General features: G+C 43.4%; 1 protein-coding gene across 2 annotated transcripts in view; it reads left to right on the plus strand.

Annotated features, from left to right (window-relative positions):
• The first annotated feature begins 1365 nt into the window (after positions 1-1365).
• LOC121541792 (neuroligin-2) overlaps positions 1366-22836 on the plus strand; it is a 78651-nt gene continuing 57180 nt past the window's right edge. For both annotated transcript variants that reach the window (XM_041851093.2, XM_041851094.2), the window contains exon 1: positions 1366-2136. The gene's annotated coding sequence lies outside the window, so the exon portion shown is untranslated. The remainder of the gene's footprint in view (positions 2137-22836) is intronic.

A 22836-nucleotide genomic window follows, 5' to 3' on the forward strand; every position in this document is an offset into this window, starting at 1 on the left:
GTGAGTCCCGGAATTTTTACTGGTTGGTAGGTGATCAAATACTTATGTCATACAATGTGATTTTCTGGATTATTGTTTTAGATTCCGTCTCTCACAGTTGAAGTGTACCTCTGATAAAAATTACAGACCTCTACATGCTTTGTAAGTAGGAAAACCTGCAAAATCGGCAGTGTATCAAATACTTGTTCTCCCCACTGTACATCTGAACATGTTTGTATGCACAGTCGATTCATTATTGTCAACTCATAGATCTCAAGCGCATTATTGGCCCTAACATATACAATCTGACCTCAACATAGACACACACACACTCACACACACACACACACACACACACAAGTGAACACACACAGAGTTGCTGAGTAAAAGCCCTGGGGCTGGTTAGGGCAGCTCTTCTGCTTCGTTGTTGTGGTTAATCACACGGACTCACAGAGCGGATGATGCACCTGCAGCTGCCGGCTCTCTCCTCTGTCAGTCCTCTGCTCTCTCCTTACCTGTGATGAGTGGCCACAGATCCCCGGGCACACCAGCACCCACCCCCTCTATCATTTGACCATGACATCTGAGATGTGCTTGCTACAGACTAACAACACACTGAAACACCAGCCAAGAATCATATTGAATACCAAGGCTATCTATCTCTTATTCTGACAGAGCAACAAGGGTCTAGACAAGGTGCCTTATGGCACGGAAGTGAACCTCTGGCATCATAGGTAAAGGCTACTCCACAACAGCCAGCTCTCTCTATGGCATTGCCCTATACCTACAACACATTCAGGACTGAACGAAACACCACAGTAGCATGGTTCATTGAAGTCATTGGATACAGAATACAGATCCTTTATTTCAAGATACCGAGACCCGGTGCAACATAGGCCATCTCATTTGGTTTATCTGTGGATGAGCGAGAAGGGAAATGTTTCTATGGCTTTAACATTTTCTGACGTCACCCTGATGCAGATCTCCATCTGAAAAAAATACTTTATTCGATAGTGGAAAAACTGCGCCGAGTGAGGTCAAAACAGAATACTTTCTTTAAGATGATTTCACAGATATAGAATGGCTACGGCTGACAATAATGCCTCCTGCTGTCTTCGCTGTCTATTCATAAAAAATGATCGCTGCAAGAGAGAATTTTAACATAATGTGTCAAGCAGCGACCGATGGCAAAAATAGGACGCACTCAATCTGCGGTAGTTTTGAGTGAATTCGAATGAGCGTGAGTGTGTGTTTTAAAAAGAGAGAGAGAGAGAGAGAAAATAGTGTGTGTGAGAGAGACAGAGACTGTGAGAGAGACAGAGACAGAGACAGAGACAGAGAGAGAGAGAGAGAGAGAGAGAGAGAGAGAGAGAGAGAGAGAGAGAGAGAGAGAGAGAGGGGGAGAGAGCTGAGAGACACAGCATCTCTTCTGAGGCAGCAGCCGAAGAATCTTCACGAGTGAGGCATTGATGGATCTGTCGGGGCTACAAAAATAATTAACATCATTACAATCCTGTAAAAGTCATTATGATATGCCAAACGAGGCCACAACGAAACGGATGATCCATTCATAGCTCCCCTTTGTAGCCGATATAAAACATCAAAGAAGATGTAAAGCAGAGGCACAACGCAAGTACGCAAATGAGAGGTCTGACACCCTGTTTGGAGTGTCTTTATTTTATTAATTTAAATAATTAGTTAATGTAGGCCTTCTCACAACAGAGGGAGGCACCGTGGAAATGTATCACCATGGAAAGGAGAGAAGACGAGCATCCTTTGCGTTGAGTTAACCGCTAATGCGTTACACGCATTTGTTTTTATTATTGTTTTATTTTATTCTCTGCCTTTCTCTTATGGACTCAAAAATGTGGTAAGCTATCTGTCGACTAGGAAGAGAGAGAAGGGAGTTGTCAGAATGAGGAAAGAGAGGAGGAGGGGGCATTAAGAGGTGTTCTTTTTTGGAAAAGGGGGAGACAGACCGACACCGAGAAGGTGAATTGATGTATGAAAGCCTGCGACACCTCACTTTAATGAGAAATAATCCTGCAAAAGAAAGAAATGGCGTAAAACATAACCCGAAAAAAGCAGGAGGCGAGAGAACCAGACGCATCTTCAAGGGAGACCCTCGCGTTCTCACGTTTACTGGGAATATTTTGGGTAAGCCTATTCCTCCCTTTAAAGAAATGTATTTCATGATTTCCTATAGCTTTTATGTGTGCACAAGCATCGGTGTGACGCTGATGTTCCGTAGCTCCTTTGCATAATCGATCCTGGCGCACTGTCACCGTTGGGAAATGAGTTGTCAATATTGGCAAACCTTCATGCGAATTTGCAATATAAATGTTTTCCTTCGTTTCAGTGGTGTGCTATATCAGTGGCCTTTGCCTGTTGATAAACTGTCACCTCCTGAGGTTTTGACGCTAACATTATGGCGGGCTAATATCCGCAGAGCAACCCGCGATGCCGACGTGTTTTACCCGAGAATAAAATGGAACCAACATGGTCAGCATCCGATTTGATTTGAATCAGGACATGATCAAATGATAGGCTACGGCGGGCGGACTGGGGCATATCAGTCGGGCCAGTCGTGCTGCTTACCAGTCGAGGAGCCATTTAGGGAATTAATTGCGCCCATCGGTAGCCCCGTTGGCTACGTAGGGATTGATAGATTTGTTCACTTGATAGATAATGGTTGTATGTGCTCTGAGAGTGTGAGCGTGCCAGATCCCTCCGCCATACCGGTGAAATAGATTGCCATATGCTTGATGTCATGTATTGACCTATGTGTGATTTCTTTAAAGGTGATATTTAATATTGATCACTGTCATCAACATACACCCTCATTGTCACACATGTAAAACACACACACACACACACACACACACACACACACACACACACACACACACACACACACACACACACACACACACACAGGTATGATAAGATGATCAGATGCACATCACAGGACTGTGCATTGGTATTTGGTATTTATATTGGTATTGGTATTGGTATCACAGGAGTGTGCATTGTGACTATGCAAGCGAATGCACACACTCTCATCCAAGGAGAGGGGCACATTTATATTCAGTGCTGGTTGGGCAGTGCTCAGTCAATGGCAGAATTCAGCTCAGACAAGAGGACCTCTGTTCAGATGGAGGTCGTGGATACACTTGTACTCTGGCTTAGCCTTCTTAATGATAGTGGATCAGCCTCGCTTTGCCGACAGATCTTAATGACAGGATCCTAATCAGCGAGTGGTCCGACCTATACTCTCTTATGACTCCGGGCACGTCTAAAATGCATACATGATGTATGGAGAGTTATACAACAGGTGGTTTGGAATCCACATTGTTAGAGCCTCTCCTGCCCATGATATATGAGACAATATACACATGCCACCTTCATAGAAAGTGGCATTGTTTACATCGTTTCCTAGCAACGCACTACCACTGCTACTTTTACAACTACTAGTCTTAGCACCTGTAACTCGCTATGGATGATTTTAAAGTTAAAGTTACTTATGCTATCACTCTAATGATTTGGAGGCTTGTGAAAAAGATTGTCAGATACAAGTTAGAGTCCTGAACTGTGGGACCAGAGCCCTCAAAGTTAAGCAGTGGTTAATGTACAGCATTTGGGATCTGTCGTTCTGTAAAACCTTACATAACATCATTGTTTTACTTAAAGTTAGAACTCAGGGATCTTCCACCGGCTAAAACCAACAGGCTGAGTCCAATTCTATGGTCTGTGTCCTGGCCCCATGCCAGGAGCAGCACTTGCTATGTCATAACGCTGCCATCACATCAAAGGCTACATGTGAAGGAGGGTGTAGGGCTATGCTTACCTATGAGACACTCATTATCAACACTTTGAAATGCTCACAGCACAAACATACTACAATGAGTGTACAAAACATTTAGACCACCTGCTCTTTCCATGACATAGACTGACCAGGTGAATCCAGGTGAAAGTTATAATCCCTTATTGATGTCACTTGTCAAATTCACTTTAATCAGTGTAGATGAAGGGGAGGAGACAGGTTAAAGAAGGATTTTTAAGCCTTGAGACAATTGAGACATGGATTGTGTATGTGTGCCATTCAGAGGGTGAATGGGCAAGACAAAATATTTAAGTGCCTTTGAACGGGGTATGGTAGTAGGTGCCAGGCTCACCACCGGTTTGTGTCAACAACGGCAAAGCTTGTTGAGTTTTTCACGCTCAACTGTTTACCATGTGTATCAAGAATAGTCCACCACCCAAAGGACATCCAGCCAACTTGACACAACTGTGGGAAGCATTGGAGTCAACATGGGCCAGCATCCCTGTGGAATGCTTTCGACACCTTGTAGAGTCCATGCCCCGACGAATTGAGGCTGTTCGGAGGGCAAAGTCAATATTGGGAAGGTGTTCCTAATGTTTGGTGTACTCAGTGTATTTTCAAATATTACAGATGCACTGGAGTTGAATGAGTGTAAAGATGTAGGATCTTAATTTGATCACCCTGTTGTAGGAGAACTTTCCTGCAATGCAGGAAATTAAAAACTTGAAGTGTATTTGAGGTTTAAAAAGGCTTCTGAAGTTTGTAATTTTCACTTTGAAATGTCAGACTTGATTTTGTCTTAAGAAAAATGTATCAACCCCTACAAAAATGACCATAAATTATAATCCACAAAATAATTCAAATTTCCTGTTGCTACCGGATTATTTTCCTGTTGTAGCAAACTGGCTCAAATTAAGATCGTACATCTGTATCTCTACTTTAGCCTGGTGGAGTAAAGAAAGAGTCACTTAGAAGACCTGTACTGCATCTGTGTGGAGAGTTTCTGTTGGAGGAGCTTAGTATGACTGTGTGAGTGGAGCAGGCTGGGCCCAGGGAAGAAGCAGGCCAGGTCCAGGGAAGGAGCAGGCCAGGCGCAGGGAAGGAGCTGGCCAGGCCCAGGGAAGGGGCTATAGGGATGTAGCCTAGCAGTGAGTTCATATTGGATGCATGTATAGGGCCTTTCCTCAGAGCACATGAATAATGAAGGGTGTACGGCGAAGTTCAGTTTGCACCAACCCCTGAGTATGCGCTTCTTCTTTGGTTTCTGGCACAACTACTGTGTGTTCTGTTTTACACGGGGCCAGCCTGTAGGCATCTACTGCAGCTGGATTAACATTTAAACCATCATCAGGGGCCAGGGTGGGTGGAGCCTGCTTCCTTCACACTCAAATGTTCACTTTTAGGCAGTTGGTTCTGTTATGAGCTTTTATTTTAAAGTTCTATTATTTTTTAAGTTGTAGGCTATTTTTGTCCGAAGTCAAACTTTATAACCATGCCATCTCATATTCCACTTCTATGCCAATATGAAATGAAATGTTGGGCAAGTAGAAATGAATGAATGTAGACATTTCTCCTTGGTAGAGTAAATAAGGTTGTTTACGTAAAACGCTGCATTTTGCAGGTGTGTGTGGCCAGTATAGCTGTCGTCCATGTCTTCCCTATGCATATTAAGGTAATTTTAGTACAGGTTCATTTCTCATTCAGCTGATCCCTAGTCCTCTCTCACACATACATCAGGCTGATATCAGTAGAGCCCCTATCTTACATTAAGCTGACCTCTGTACAGTTCTCTCAGAGTACAGGAAATCTCAGAGTACACTTGTCTCTTGTGCATACAAATGATGTCCGTGCAGTCATTTTTCACATATAGCTGATCTCAGTGCACCACTTTCATTGACCTTTTAACCACCTTAATGTAGCCATATTTTTTTTCTTCACAATTTGCTACATTCACAGGCTTCAAACAAAACAGACCAGTGTAGGATGTGAATCACCAGCTGGACAACACTTTTCTCAAGGCAATATCTATATTTCAGCAGCTGCCTGTGATATGATGGTGCCAGGCTCCAAAAAGCTCTCAACGTGGCCCAATGAGCCATGCTTTTTTGCCCAGATGGGTGATATGATGTGCCTAACCCCAAGTCCTCCAATGTGGCCCAGTGAGCCAATGTTGCTGCAACGTAGAGAAATAGTGACTGGTCTCCCCTGCACATGCCTCCACTGCAGCTGCTGACTAAGGCGATTCCTTTGTTGCGTTCCATCATGAGCTACGACTGACAGTCTATAGAGGCTTGACGGAAAGATTGCTAGTAATATTTAGCATGTGAAGACTGAAATTTGAGCTTTACTGTATTAGAAGAAGAAAAGACAGGGAACTGCTGTATTCTCTGTGGTCAAACATGTCACATTTGTTGCAAGCTTGTGACCTTCTGACCATAAATGTAATGTCTGTTGTGTAGAGATGATTGAAAGCAACATTGTAAATGATGGAGCGGAAGTCTTCCTAATTAAACCCAGTGTTGTCTAATTAGCCTCTAGATACTGTCCCCAACCAGTCCCTTAGTCATGGCCAGGGAGCAATTATTTCCTGAGCACAAACCGTATGGACATTCCTCTGCTACATGTCACCATCAACTCACATCACGACACATGATGCAGGGCTTCTTATGTCCCATTTCTTAATTTCACATTCCAGAGGGCCTTGTTGCATCCACCATGTGACATTACAGAGATAATCAAGGGTTGTGGTGAAGGAAAGGCCATGGGAAGAGAGCATCTCTTTTTAACAGAACAGGAGTGAGCCTCTATGTGTGTAAGTCTGTTACAGTGTATCCAGTCTTAACTGGTACCCTGGGTTCCCGCTGTGTTTCAAGGGGCCAGGGATCAGTGTGTAAGTGGCTCCTGTGGGTGTCTGTTAGGCCCTGATGCCACAGGGCATAGTGCTCCTTTGCTTGAGAGGTCAACCAGAAGGAAAAACCCAACACAGAGGGAGTCATGGGAGGACCTGCCGATAGTTGTTTGTGGAGTCAGCGGACCTCCAGTGGGTTTTTGGAGAATAAATCCACGATCACTTTGCTGGAGAAAAGGGATTCACACCGTTGCAAAAAAAACAGCGATGCAGTTTATTCCTGCTTTTCTGAAAACTGACTTTAATTATTAATTTGTTTGGAAACTCAGATCACAGCTGGACTACAGTTTAGGGACTGGGTTTCAGCAGTGGTGGAGGAGACATGCCAAACAAGCACACGTAAACCAGATGGAAAGCAGATAGCCAAACAGACTGAGGCAGCCACTGAATCACAGCAGGGCAGAAGAGGTGCTATAGGCATTGGCCCTAAAGTTAATTTGTAGCGTGCCTGTAGAAGTCCTCCAGCCTGTATTCATCACGATGGTTGGGCTTTCCACCTGGCCACACATTTGTTTCACCCCCAGTTGAGCAACGTCATTGTACCCATTATAAGTGATGTATACCTCAGTGGGCTTAGCTTACTTTTTAGCGCCAAGCGGTGGTGTACAGTGCTGTATAATGAAACATGCTGGAATGTGTGATGTGCTCTATTTAAAGCATGCAAGGCTCCCTGAAGGTGAGCATCTGGCCTCCCAAATTATGATGCATAATATAACAAGCATCTTAACTAATGCAGGATACTAACCATTTATCAAAAGGCTGCTGTATGGCTGCTGAGCCTGATCAAGGCTTGGTTCATTCTAAAGCTCTCCCACGGCCCGTCATTAAGGCCTCTATTGATATTCTACAAGTTCATTTCAAACCAATGATGAATGGCGTGATGATTGTAAAATGGTATATTGATTGTTTATGTTAGAGTAACATGGAATGCCCTTGAGACAGATGATTATGATTGGGTGCCCCCTACCCTCCTCATAACTAATCTCTGCTAATCACTCCCTGTCACTTCCTACTATATACAGTATCACTTAACAAATGGTATTCTGTAGCTCAGTTGGTAGAACTTGGCACTTACAATGAAAGGATAGTGGGTTCGATTCCCGGGATCACCCGAACATAAAATGTATGCACGCTTAACTATAAGTCGCTTTGGATAAAATAATTTGCTAAATGACATATATTATTATATTATAACTGTTGTGACGTGACTTACTTTAATGTATGACTGTTATTTATTGAATCACCTAACTATGTTTAATTGTCACTCAATTAAATCAATCATGTAAAAATTAACGCATTAGGAATTTGGGGCACCACGGAAGAAGTTGTTTAACGAGTTACCATCTCCCGAATTAAAATCTTAGAAGATATATATGTTATATATCGATAATAGTCACTTATTAAATAATTACCTCTTATCAGTCTCATTCTGAACATCGCATAATCCTTGAACCTGCAAGAACCCTAACCTTATTGATGAATCAGCAATACACAAATTGGCTTAATTATTTATTTACTAACTAACTAAATAATAACACAATACAAACACACACACATAGGTTATTGATTACTAATGTAATACAATAAAAACAGGTCCCTAGTGGACTGGACTAACAATAGCATGAATGCTTGGGTAGAAGGAGGGTCAGAATGGAAGGGAGAGACAGAGATTCAAACTATTGTGGTTACTTTGGAAACTACACTCATGGAAATACAAATGCTTAAAACCCCACTAAACGCTAATTCGGATTAGAAATGCAACATGTATTTACGTGTAGCTGTCTTTGATAGTTGAGTTGATGATGTAGGACTCTGGTTTGCCCACCAGAGATCCCAATGCCCTTGGTAGAGTTTCTGGTCGTAGTGGTGGTTAGAATGGATACTTCAGCGTACCCTGTAGTTCGTAGAGTTGATCTGTTAGATAGATACTTCAGATGTACCAGCGGGTGTCGGAGAGGGATTGTCCTTCCCAACTCGTGCCTTTAGTGAAAGTTATCTAGACGACTATACATGCCAGCTACATACTGAGATGATAAGGTCTAGTGCATTGTCTTCTTCACATCGTGTAGAGGTTGAGAGTTTCAGAGTTTCTCCATTTAAAATGTGTGGACTAACGTCTCATGTTTTCTGGTCTTTCTGGTCTAACCATTTTGTAACGTGTAGCTTCAGCTTCACGCTTCTTGGTCTTGTAGAAATTCAACCATTTGCAACATCCGGCTTATACCATAGTATGCTTGGTCTTCCTTTGGTAATGGAGTTGTAGTTTAAAACCATTTTGTAATGTTTAGCTCACGCTTCACGTCTGCTGGTCTAATGTTAATTTGTTTTTCAAGGCTTTTTATGCACCCGGGGTAAAAGGGCCGTTCCATCATGTTTGTGCTCATCTGGGCGTGGCCACTGACTGAGAACAAATCAATATGGAAAACAATCATCTCATCTAGAATGCTAAAATCACATTGTTATCTTCACAAAAGTATTATTATACTTAATCATTCGTTTTATACAACAATTAGATGCAAATCTCATAACTGGGAAGTGTACACCCCCAGAGATACAGTTATGTTGTTCCACCATCTTTAATGACATCACAACATAGTAACGAATTTGAAATGATTGTTCTTTAAGTCCCCACCGACCATTTCCCACATTCTTTAAGTAGGAATATTGTTTCATTATCCACTTTTGGATGTTGGAGTCTTGGTGGGAAGACTTCCTTTGTCTCACAAGGAAATTCCCTCTCCCAATACTGCAAGGAATTTACGACCGGTCATAAAATTGGCCCCCAGGAAAGGGGATGTTCAAACCTTTGCCTAGCCGGCATCTTTGATCCTCAGCCCATGAGGGCAAGTCATGACATAACCATCTCCACATCATCCCTGACACATCAATCTCCATACCGTATCACATAACCATCTCAACATCATCCCATATCACTGCCCATATTTCACTCTCAGGCTCTTATATAACACAGAGGCAGGTGCTGAAGACACGTTTCACTCTGGAAATGTTACGTTAGTGAGCCGCTCACTCTAAGAATGCTGCTCATACAGAGAGAGAGAGAGAGAGAGAGAGAGAGAGAGAGAGAGAGAGAGAGAGAGAGAGAGAGAGAGAGAGAGAGAGAGAGAGAGAGAGAGAGAGAGAGAGAGAGAGAGAGAGAGAGAGAGAGAGAGAGAGAGAGAGAGAGACAGACAGAGACAGAGAGAGAGAGAGAGAGAGACAGAGAGAAGAAAGAGAGAGAGAGCACAGAGTGAATCACAGTCGGCAACGAAGCCGCTGAAAGGTACAAATGGTGACCTCTAAACCAAACATTTGGTGAAACCGTGATAGGACCAGACACAAAAGTGTGGTTTTATGCCGACTATGATATAAAACCACCAATCCATGATTAGACAGTTTGGAAAATTGACTTTGGGGTCATTTTCTGATTTATCTTGTGGAAATTATTACCTTTTGTGGTTTCTCAGTTTCTCAGTTCTCTAAAACACTCAGCAGCACTGTGAGCGTCTCTATTTGAGATGAACTGCAATAACATGAAGTGTGTACTTTATGACCAGAGTCACTATAAGTCAGAAAGCCTATGACATCATCAGCAATAAATGCCATGACAACATCACATAACGTATATGATGAGATCAGTGTAAATATGTCCCATATTGCAGCGTATATGACATATGGCTTGCACTTCTGCTCTCCTCAACATCATGCGTCTCAGAGGACATACACTGAGTGTACAAAACATTAGGAACACCTGCTCCTTCCGTGACATAGATTGACCAGGTGAATCCAAGTGAAAGCTATGATCCCTTACTGATGCCAATTGTTAAATCCACTTCAATCAGTGTAGACAAAGAGGAGGAGACAGATTAAAGAAGGATTTTTAAGCCTTGAGGCAATTGAGACATGGATTGTGTATGTGTGCCATTCAGAGGGTGAATGGACAAGACAAAATATTGAAGTGCCTTTGAACAGGATATGGTAGTAGGTGCCAGGCTCACCGGTTTGTGTCATCAACGGCACTCAGGTTTGAGTGTGTCAAGAACTGCAACGCTGCTGGGTTTTTCACATTCAACAGTTTCCCGTGTGTATCAAGAATGGTCCACCATCCAAAGGACATCATGCCAACTTGACACAACTGTGGGAAGCATTGGAGTCAACATGGGCCAGCATCCCTGTAGAATGCTTTCGACACCTTGTAGAGTCCATGCCCTGACGAACTGAGGCTGTTCTGATGGCAAAAGGGGGTGCAACTCAATATTAGGAAGGTGTACTGAGTGTACAAAACATTGTTCCTAATATTTTGTACACTCAGTGTACGTAGATCACTGCTCTGCTCTCATACATCAGCCATGGTGATATTTATGAGTTGACTTGAGCCCTCTGGACATTTCCCATACCGTTAGCCTTAACCATGGCCTCCCTACTGGCAGAGAGAGATACATTAGGTGTATGGAGATTACCAGGCCGACTCGACATTTCCTAGAACTGTTTTTTATCTTGTCCAACAGCAATTTCATAAAAAAACATTTTTAGTATTACAAGAGTGGACCGCAAAAAATATTGCCACCGCATGCAGCAATATGACTTCACATAACTATTTGCATATTTCATTTTAATGTGTTCTTCCCCCCTAGAAGCAGCTGATATAAATATTGAGAAATGAACACTGCATAAATCAATAATTGGAAGGATCTGTTGCTAAAACAAAGCAAACCAAAAAAATAGATCACTTTTAGAAAATATTGAACAACCAAATTGAAAGCGGGAGAAATTAGATGTTTCCTGCAGCCCGAGAGATATACCGTGCCACGAGAGAGCCGCTGTAGAGACACGTGAGGGGTGCGTTCCTGCTTATGAGCTAGGCAGCAAGCGCTATTAGTCTTTCAGTACCTCTCCCTCGTGGACAGAGACTGACTGAAGAGGAACGTTTCAGGCTCGCTAAATTCGGATATCAAATTAAACTTTCATTTTGCATGGTTCAGTTTCTCGGCCAAGACTGGCATTGAAAATTATTTCAGCTTTTAAAAACAAACATTCCCGACTATCAGCAATAAAACTAATCAAAATGTTGCATGTCTTATTTGTCGGTGTAGAAGTGATATGATGCCAACCTACCACCAAATATGTCAATTATTTTCACTTCATTATTTTTCATTGCGAATAGTTGCATATTTTGTTGTCCCTATGGTGCACATCACGTGTTCTATATCTGACATTGCTAAAAAGAGAGCCAGCCATCACCTCACCAACTCTTTGGCCAACTAAAAATGAGATAAATTGATATACAGTTGAAGTCGGAAGTTTACATACACTTAGGTTGGAGTCATTAAAACTCGATTTTCAACCACTCCACAAATTTCTTGTTAACAAACTATAGTTTTGGCAGGTCGGTTAGTCTACTTTGTGCATGACACAATTCATTTTTCCAACAATTGTTTACAGACAGATTATTTCATTTATAATTCACTGTATCACAATTCCAGTGGGTCAGAAGTTTACATACACTAAGTTGACTGTGCCTTTAAACAGCTTGGAAAATTCCAGAAAATGATGTCATGGCTTTAGACGCTTCTGATAGGCTAATTGTCATCACTTGAGTCAATTGGAGGTGTACCTGTTGCTGTATTTCAAGGCCTACCTTCAAACGCAGTGCCTCTTTGCTTGACATCATGGGAAAATCAGCCAAGACAATTGTAGACCTCCACAAGTCTGGTTCATCCTTGGGAGCAATTTCAAAATGCCTGAAGGTACCACGTTCATCTGTACAAACAATAGCATGCAAGTATAAACACCATGGGACCACGCAGCCATCATACCGCTCAGGAAGGAGACACGTTCTGTCTCCTAGAGATGAACGTACTTGGTGCGAAAAGTGCAAATCAATCCCAGAACAACAGCAAAGGACCTTGTGAAGATGCTGGAGGAAACAGGTACAAAAGTATCTATATCCACAGTAAAACGAGTCCTATATCGACATAACCTGAAGGGCCGCTCAGCAAGGAAGAAGCCACTGCTCCAAAACCGCCATAAAAAAGCCAGACTACGGTTTGCAGCTGCACATGGGGACAAAGATCGTACTTTTTGGAGAAATGTCCTCTGGTCTGATGAGAAAAAATAGAACTGTTTGGCCATAATGACCATCGTTATGTTTGGAGGAAAAAGGGGAAGGCTTGCAAGCCGAAGAACACCATCCAAACCGTGAAGCACGGGGGTGGCAGCATCATGCTGTGGGTGTGCTTTGCTGCAAGAGGGACTGGTGCACTTCACAAAATAGATGGCATCGTGAGGAAGGAAAATTATGTGGATATATTGAAGCAACATCTCAAGACATCAGTCAAGAAGTTAAAGCTTGGTCGCAAATTGGTCTTCCAAATGGACAATGACCCCAAGCATACTTACAAAGTTGTGGCAAAATGGCTTAAGGACAACAAAGTCAAGGTATTGGAGTGGCCATCACAAAGCCCTGACCTCAGTCCTATAGAACATTTGTGGGCAGAACTGAAAAAGCGTGTGCGAGCAAGGAGGCCTACAAACCTGACTCCGTTACACCAGCTCTGTCAGGAGGAATGGGCCAAAATTCACCAAACTTATTGTGGGAAGGTTGTGGAAGGCTACCCGAAACGTTTGACCCAAGTTAACAATTTAAAGGCAATGCTACCAAATACTAATTGAGTGTATGTAAACTTCTGACCCACTGGGAATGTGATGAAAGAAGAAATAAAAGCTGAAATAAATCATTCTCTCTACAATTATTCTGACATTTCACATTCTTAAAATAAAGTGGTGATCCTAACTGACCTAAAACAGGAATTTTTACTAGGATTAAATGTCAGGAATTGTGAAAAACTGAGTTTAAATGTATTTGGCTAACTTGTATGTAAACGTCCGACTTCAACTGTAGATGTGAACTCTGTAAGCTACACACACCATATTAAATAATTAAGATATCGCAAATGCCAAAGGGCATGGAACTATGTTATTGGGTTTGAGTCAAGGGATAGAGAGCAAATCTAGTATATGCTGCAATTCTATCCCCTAGGCCAGCAGCAGGCCTGAGTGACATGCAGCTACTGTAGGTCCTCAGGAGAAACATATCAAGCCAGGCCAACCTCCCGACCTCCAATATATACATATATACTACAGGTGGGTCTAATCCTGGATGCTGATTGGTTAAAACCGCATTCCAGTCGGTGTCTATTACACAAGTTGGCACTGGCTAAAGCTATGACGTTGAAATGCCTATTTACTCTGTTCCATCTGACACCACTGATCATTCTGTCCATGCTAGGGTCAGGTATGTACGTGCTAATGCTAGCTAAGTCCGCTATAAGACAGGGTGTGACTGGGGGATGTGGCTACTGACCATTAAGACAATGTGAAGAGAATTGTAACCCCATTTAAGACAAATGTAGTCAGTTCTAGTTCTTGTCCTGAAAGAGAGGAGGTGGCAGGGGGAGAGCGAGAGAGAGAGTGTGTGTGTGTGTGTGTGTGTGTGTGTCACAGGAGGTTGGTGGCACCTTAATTGGGGAGGACGGGCTCGTGGTAATGGCTGGAGTGGAATCGGTGGAATGGTATCAAATACATCAAACACATGGTTTCCATGTGTTTGATGCCATTCCATTCGCTCCGTTCCAGACATTATTATGAACCGTCCTCCCCTCAGCAGCCTCCACTGGTGTGTGGGTATATATGTGTGTGTGCGTGCATGTGTGTGTGTTGTGCATGTGATCTCCTTCATTAGTCAAATACATACATTGCTTCTATCTTTTAATTTCAGGCTTAGTCAGCATTACTTTGCAAACTACTGTGTAGTAATGTTGCTAAAGACTATCATAACAATCCTTAGTTAACTAATTTAAGGCCTAGATTCAATTCTTATCGCGGATGATCCACGCTATAGTGTGATTGAAATTTAAAGGCAATTTCCTGTGTTCGCGGAGACTGCATTCTCTGCATAAATGTAAACGCTGCATATGTCTGCTCAATCCGAAATAACCTTTACATTTAAATCACACTATAACGCAGATCTTCCACGATACGGACGGAATCTAACCCTAAATCAAATGTAAAAACTAAAACAGCTGCAAAGCTGCAAAGATAGTAAAGTTAGTAAAGTTTTACCTGAACCATTCCACAATGTCTCTTTCATGCTAGCTCCCAGACTCTCTAAGCACTTTCCCCACATTTTAAAATTGGCTTTTTAAGGTCTGACAGCAGTATTGTACAGTATTTGTTACAATGTATGAAATATAATAGAACCCTCTAAGCCTCCATTTCCCTCCAATTTCTAGTCAGTTTCTAGTCAGTTTCTAGTGAGTTTCTAGTGAGTGAATGTGATTTATAAAGCCATTGAGATCCCCCAGCTTTCCCCCTCCTCCCTCCAATGAAAACGCTCGTAATGTAATTACTTTACAAGATGGATGGAGCCCATCCAGGCCACCCTGGACCCCCAGCTAAATCAAAGCCCTCTTTCTGTCCGGTCGAGGACCGCTCGCAAGAACAGCTCAAGCGTCAGAAATGAGTGTACCTCCCATTCACGCATTCCCCCAGCATCTCTCACACATCCTCCTCTCGCCTCCTCTTCTCCATCCAATGCCACTCTGTGCCATAGATCAGGCCCCTGCAGCAGCACCACTGAGAGAGGGAGAGGGAGGGAGGTAGAGAGAGAGAAGGGGGAGACTAAGATGCAGGTGTGTACTACAGTGGTGGACACTGCATGACTCTGCCTTTTCATTCAAATACATTGTATGAAAGGGTTGCCAGCTTTAGGAAATGCAATCCCAAACTCTGAGCCTCTCTCTCTCCCTCTCTCTCTCTCTCTCTCTGTCTCTCTCTGTCTGTCTCTCTCTCTCTCTCTCTCTCTCTCTCTCTCTCTCTCTCTCTCTCTCTCTCTCTCTCTCTCTCTCTCTCTCTCTCTCTCTCTCTCTCTCTCTCTCTCTCTCTCTCTCTGTCTCTCTCTCTCTCTTTCTCTCGCTAACCCTCTCTCTCTTTCTCTCACTAACACTCTCTCTCTGTCTCTCTCTCTGTATCTCTCTCTCTCTCTTTCTCTCGCCCCTCTCTCTCTTTCTCTCGCTAACCCTCTCTCTCTCTCTCTCTGTGTCTCTCTCTCTCTCTTTCTCTCGCTAACCCTTTCTCTCTTTCTCTTGCTAACCCACTCTCTCTCTCTGTCTCTCTCTCTCTCTCTCTCTCTCTCTCTCTCTCTCTCTCTCTCTCTCTCTCTCTCTCTCTTTCTCTAGCTAACCCTCTCTCTCTTTCTCTCACTAACCCTCTCTCTCTCTCTCTCTCTCTCTCTCTCTCTCTCTCTCTCTCTCTCTCTCTCTCTCTCTCTCTCTCTCTCTCTCTCTCTCTCTCTCTCTCTCTCTCTCTCTCGCTCCCTCTCCTGAGCCCGGCTGTAACTCCCAGCTCCCCTGCCTAGCTCCCAGGACTAATCCCCCCCTGTGTCGAAGGGGGCATGCCTTTAAAGAAGGCAGGAGTTTTGCCCCTAGGCATGGACCGTTTTACTGGAATGTGTGTGTGTGTGTGTGTGTGTGTGTGTGTGTGTGTGTGTGTGTGTGTGTGTGTGTGTGTGTGTGTGTGTGTGTGTGTGTGTGTGTGTGTGTGTGTGTGTGTGTGTGTGCGTGCGTGCGTGCGTGTTTGGCAAGTGAAGGTACGCAGGGGCTGTAGCTGTTTTAATCCATGATGAAGTGTAGCTGTTGCATTTGAAATGGCTCAGAGTGATTACCCCTCCTGAGACCACCCCTGATCCCTATGTTCTAAAGGTACAACACTTCCCCACACACAGACCACCAAGCCATGTAACACCAACCTGCACACAACCTGAGGCCTGAGGGAACACACTTAATGTGCTGTGTAAAGTGTTACGAAATGTAATGTCATGTCATATTTTTAATTGTTGCTGAACCCCAGGAAGAGTAGCTGCTACCTTGGAAGCAGCTAGTGGGTATCCTTAATAAATACAAACCTGCAATATTCAGTCATATTCATCATCTCTCAGCTTGAATCATTTGATCAAATCTCCATGTTTTAATGTTTTATATGATTCCATATAGGCTACATTTTGAAAGATACAAGTACAGCTCAAATCTATTCCAAAAGTATATTATCCTTCTATCAACTGGAACATAAAACATCACAAGTCATTAGCAGTCATAGAAGACCTGGCATAACATTTGAATACTCTGTGACACCCTCTGCGTCTATACCATCACACAGTTGACCTGACTTCACACAGACACAATGGGTCAGTTAGACTGTGCTCACTGCCCTCTGTTTTATCAGGATCAAGTTGGGTTCATTATTCAATGTTTCAGACCATTCGTCTCAACCAGGATCGCTCTTCTTAAATTAGCCTTGGCTAGAGGGGAAGCAGCTGTCAAACTGCTCACACTCTCCCCACACATACAAGCACACTCACCTAGTTTGCTGCCTAGATAAACAGTAATTAGTGTGTGGCCAGATTGTTCACACCAGTGCACTTCAGTAACATGCACACATGCAGAAACACACTATTACACTTATAAGTACTGCGTACTATACAATTCTATGACATTTTATCTGGGTGAGTGTGTGTGTGTGTGCGGGTGTGTGTTCTGCCCGCTGTTTTATGTCCCCGGTCTCCTTCATTTGCTCGTTAACACCCTCCACTCCCGCTTCGTTAGAGTCCCCTTAATTTACTTTTATTTGATTATTCATGAGCTTGTTTATCTGATTGTTTCTCTCATGCTGTGACTTGTAGGGATGCATCCTGGGAGATATAAAGACACAAAAAAATCTCAACTGAACAGTCTTCCGTCTCCTCACTGGCCCCACTAGGATTCCTCTAGCCAGAAACTTTTCAAAAATACTATTTTGAAGTCATGGTTAAACTTTGGGTTAATTACAATAATAACCTTAAGTGGGGCACTTTGTTTAGTTGTAATCTCTAAATTCCCCTGGCTGGAGTGAGATGGGGTTTGAGGGTGGAGGGTAGAGGGTGGTGGATGGGGGCTCTGTAGTGTCTGAGCCCTTTTCAGAGTGGAGCTGCTTGGAGAGAGAGCTCACGCTGAACAGAGGGAATTCTGGGATGAAGCTCCCGGGCCTTCATGAAGGATGACAGCCCAGTGGTTCAGTGTAATTATGAGGTCATCCTGAAATTAACACTGGAACAAGAAATGGCATGCTAAAATGATTATTTTCTCAGACAGATTAACCTTCAGTGGGATATTGCTGTCCAGAACAGATTTGCTAAGAATGGATTTAACTAAGAATCAGAAGAGATTCAGTCAGAGTGGGAGAGGAGAGGAGATATTACCCTCCACTGTAGATTAACCAGGAATAGATTAACTAAGAATAACATTAGAGTTGAATTACCCAGCTTTCAGTATTACTGTACTTGCAGTAAATCCACCGTGTATGTGTTTTCTGCTCATAGAAACGGACACCTGAGTTGCTGTGGATTGAAACATGTATTAGTTCTCCCAGAAACGTTGCCTTCTGTTTTGTGGCCTGCTAAACTGCTTGTCATCCAAAGACATGCATTAACACAGGAGAACAGAACAGCTTGACAGTTAAAACAGTGCATGTGTTTTTTAGCAGCGGCGGCAGAGACAAAGAAGCTTATGACACGTTATTTGTTCAAACGCCACCATTCTGCAAAGGTTTCACGGTTCACTTTGACCATTCGTCCACTTCAACACAGCTCTAAAACTGTCCTGGAGGCAGAAGGTATTACTACATCAAACAGCCTCACCTGACAGAGCAGCAATGACTGTTAGGCCTTTTACACAACCCTGGCCTCTACACACACATTAAACTACACACTTCTACTGATGGGGCTGCTGATGATGGTACCTTCTGACCCTTTTGTGGTCTATAGGAATTTTAATCACACTCAATTTCAACAGATATTTTTTTATTTTTTATTTATTTCACCTTTATTTAACCAGGTAAACCAGTTGAGAACAGGTTCTCATTTACAACTGCGACCTGGCCAAGATAAAGCAAAGCAGTGCAATAAAAACAACACAGAGTTACATATGGGGTAAAAAAACATAAAGTCAAAAATACAACAGAAAATATATATACAGTGTGTGCAAATGTAGCAAGTTATGGAGGTAAGGCAATAAATAGGCTATAGTGCAGAATAATTACAATAGTATTAACACTGGAATGCTAGATGTGCAAGAGATTATGTGCAAATAGAGATACTGGGGTGCAAAAGAGCAAAATAAATAACAATATAGGGATGAGGTAGTTGGGTGGGCTAATTTCAGATGGGCTGTGTACAGGTGCAGTGATCGGTAAGGTGCTCTGACAACTGATGCTTAAAGTTATTGAGGGAGATAAGAGTCTCCAGCTTCAGAGATTTTTGCAATTCGTTCCAGTCATTGGCAGCAGAGAACTGGAAGGAATGGCGGCCAAAGGAGGTAGGCCCATATTGTAGGCCTATGTGGTGGCCCTGGACAATATGACTGATAGATATATAAAACTGTAGCTGGTTCCATTGCTTCCCCTTGCCATTCCTTAGAGATGTAGCTAGCATTCTCTTTCTTATTGTGTGAGGTGATAGTGGAATCATTTGAGATTTGTGCATACACTAGCCCCTCCCCCTGCAGTCAATACTCAGCATCTTGTGTGAGAGTGTGTATGTGTGAGAGTGTGCATGTGTGAGAGTGTGTGTGTGTGTGTGAGAGAGTGTGTGTGTGTGTCTGTATGTGTCTGTAGCTCACACACACTCCGGGAGCTGGCAATGGGGAGGGAAGTCTGTCTGTCAGACTGTTGGACGTGACACTAACCCACCCTAAGCTAATCAATAAGGGCCCACGAGTGGGATTCCTCCCTGGGAGCTAAATGCTAATGCTAGCGCTCCGCTGGGGCAGAACACACAACACACAACACCCTCCGTGACTGAGAAACATCTGCATGCATACAAACATACACACACATACATGCATGCTTTTACATGTATGTTGTGTCGTAAGAGAGTAATATTATCTTTGAGTGATTTATGAGCTGATATATAAATAAACCTGTCTCTTGGAGACTCAGTGTGTGTGTGTGTGTGTGTGTGTGCGTGTGTGTGTGTGTGTGTGTGTGTGTGTGTGTGTGTGTGTGTGTGCGTGTGTGTGTGTGTGTGTGTGTGTGTGTATGTGTGTGCGTGCCTGTGCAGGGAGGGGAGTCTAAGATCATCTGCCCCCTGCAACATAAAGAGCTGCAGGGCTCTTATTGAAGAGGAAATGTAAGCACTTTTTATTGACAGCTCCTGGGTGTGTAATTCATCATGCTGTCTGGAACCAGTGGAGCCCTGCCGTCTCCAGCATAGAGCCATGCTATCGGTTGCTATGGAGTCCATGCTCTGACTTCCAGCAACTCATACCACAACATCGCTGCTCTAATCTGCTCTCCATGCTGCTGCATACCTACACTTTATCAAATGGATCCTTCTGTCCTGCTTACTGATTGGTCAAGGAATGACCACACTTATTTTGATAGTACTTCTACTATTAAGTATGAATGAGAATGACACTGACAAAATGGCAGCCAAAAAGCGTCCCTTCCTGTAATGATTTTTCTGTGTCATGAAATTCAGAACATGTGAACATTGAGATCATAAACCCTGGAGAGACTGGAGAACATGATTCTCTCCTGGTGGGGTTTTAAGAGACTTGAGAGGGTTGTTAGTAATGTTGGTAAGATACCAAGTGGGGTTTTGACCAGAATACATTTTGACATGATTATTATTTTATGGTGGTGGATCCTTTTTCATAAAAGCAATAATATTATGCGTATGGCTGGGGGGTTGCAGCTAATATTACACTCCAGCTGTGTTGCCCATATTCATGATATAGCCTAGCACTGCATCTTGTGTGTTATCACTGTCCTGTTATCCAGTAGCAGAACTATCCATCACTCCTTTCATCCTGCTCTGTAACCTTTGAGAGTGGGATTGGAAATAGGGTGATAATGGGGTGTGTTTGAAGGTGTGGTTGATGCAGCGTGGTGTTGTTTTGTTTAATCATATTCCTGCTTCTCTTTGTCTTGTTTTGTTTTTCAGGTGTTGGTGCGGGGTTAAAAAAACAAATCCATATTTATGAAATATAAATTCAGCCCACCAGCCAAGTGTGATATGCAGCAGGCCCTAATTATATCTGATAAATATGCATGGCTAAGGACATTTGAGGATCTCCAATAATCAGAGCAAAGACAGAGAGATCTCATTACAAATACAATGGTGACTCATATCTGGAAGCAGTCGTGATGAATATACACCCTGAGAAACCCATACAGTATGTCATTATGTCAACACCAAGACCACAGCAGCACCATAACACTGAGAAACAAGTATAGGAATTCCAATGGTCCACTACTCCATCTCAAAAACCAATGGGCCTAAAGCTTGAAATGGGCCTAAAGCTTGAAATGTATCATGCTTTATCATAACCTCTGTCCTGATACCCTCATATACAATGTGACACTGGCTTTTCCACCTGCCAAACTGGGATCATAATCATCATCATACTTTATTGTTTTAATGGACTGTATTTAAAAAAGGATGGTTCATTGTTTGCTGGCAAGATGGCATATCGGTCAGGTCTCTCAACTGGGTGTAAATCTCTGTCCGTCTGTGAATACCTGATGGTCAAATGCTGACCCAGAGGATTGGGTGATCTCGCTCTCCGAGGCTGACGTGAGTAAGGTCTTTAATCAGGTCAACACCCGCAAGGCCGCGGGAACCTACGGTATTCCAAGGCGCGTTCTCAGAGCATGTGCAGCACAGCTGGCAGGCATATTCACTGTAATTTTCAACCTTCTCATTGTCTCAGTCTGTAATCCCCACATGTTTTAAGATAACCACCATCATTCCTGTTCCCAAGAACTCTACAGCTCCATGCCACAATGACTACCGCCCTGTAGCACTCACATCTGTAATCATGAAGTGCTTTGAGAGGCTGGTTATGGCACACATTAACTCCATCATCCCAGACACCCTATACCCACTCCAATTTGCATACGGCCCCAACAGATCCATAGACAACGCAATCTCAATTGCACTCCACACTGCCCTCACCCACCTAGATAAGAGGAATACCTATGTGAGAATGCTGTTCATTGACTACAGCTTAGCGTTCAACACCATCGTCCCCTCCAAGCTCATCACCAAGCTTAGGACCCTGGGACTGAACACCTCCTTCTGCAACTGGATCCTGGACTTCCTGACCGGCCGACCCCAGGTGGTGAGGGTAGGCAACATCACCTCCGCCACGCTGACCCTTAACACAGGGGCCCTACAGGGGTGTATGCTTAGTGCCCTCCTGTACTCGCTGTTCACCCACGACTGCGTGGCCACGCACGACTCCAACACCATCATAAAGTGTGCTGACGACACGACGGTGGTAGGCCTGATCACCGGCGACGATGAGACACCTGGCAGTGTGGTGCCGGAACAACAACCTCTCCCTCAACGTCAGTAAGACCAAGGAGCTGATCGTTGACTACAGGAAAGGGGGGGACTTTAAATGGGCCACTAAGGACTTTAAATGGGCCACACGCGCGCACAGTCGTGAAGGAGGCACGACAGCACCTCTTCCCCCTTAGGAGGTTGAAAAGGTTTGGCATGGGCCCTAAAATTCTCAAACAGTTCTACAACTGCACCATTGAGAGCGTCTTGACTGGCTGCATCACTGCTTGGTATGGCAATAGCACTACCCTCGTTCTTATGGCGCTACAGAGGGTGGTGCGGACAGCCTAGTACATCACTTGGGCCGAGCTCCCTGCCATCCAGGACCTTTATATCAGACAGGGTGAAAGGAAGGCCTGGAAAATTGTTAAAGACTCCAGCCACCGAAGCGTGGACTGTTTTCTCTGCTTCCACACTGCAAGCGGTACCAGTGCTTCAAGTCTGATGCCAACAGGCTCCTGAACAGCTTCTATTCCCAAGCCATAAAACTGCTAAATAGCTAACTATATGGCTAACAAAATGGCTACACGCACTATATGAGTTGACCCTTGTATTTTATTATTTATTTTTGCACTGTCTCTATGCACACTCATAGGTTCCTACACACTCACACACACTGACACTACGACACACACATAATATGCACATACATTTGTACTGACTCTACAGTCGTGGTCAAAAGTTTTGAGAATG

This window comes from Coregonus clupeaformis, chromosome 27 (genome assembly GCF_020615455.1).
Source record: "Coregonus clupeaformis isolate EN_2021a chromosome 27, ASM2061545v1, whole genome shotgun sequence".
Classification (NCBI taxonomy): Eukaryota; Metazoa; Chordata; class Actinopteri; order Salmoniformes; family Salmonidae; genus Coregonus; species Coregonus clupeaformis.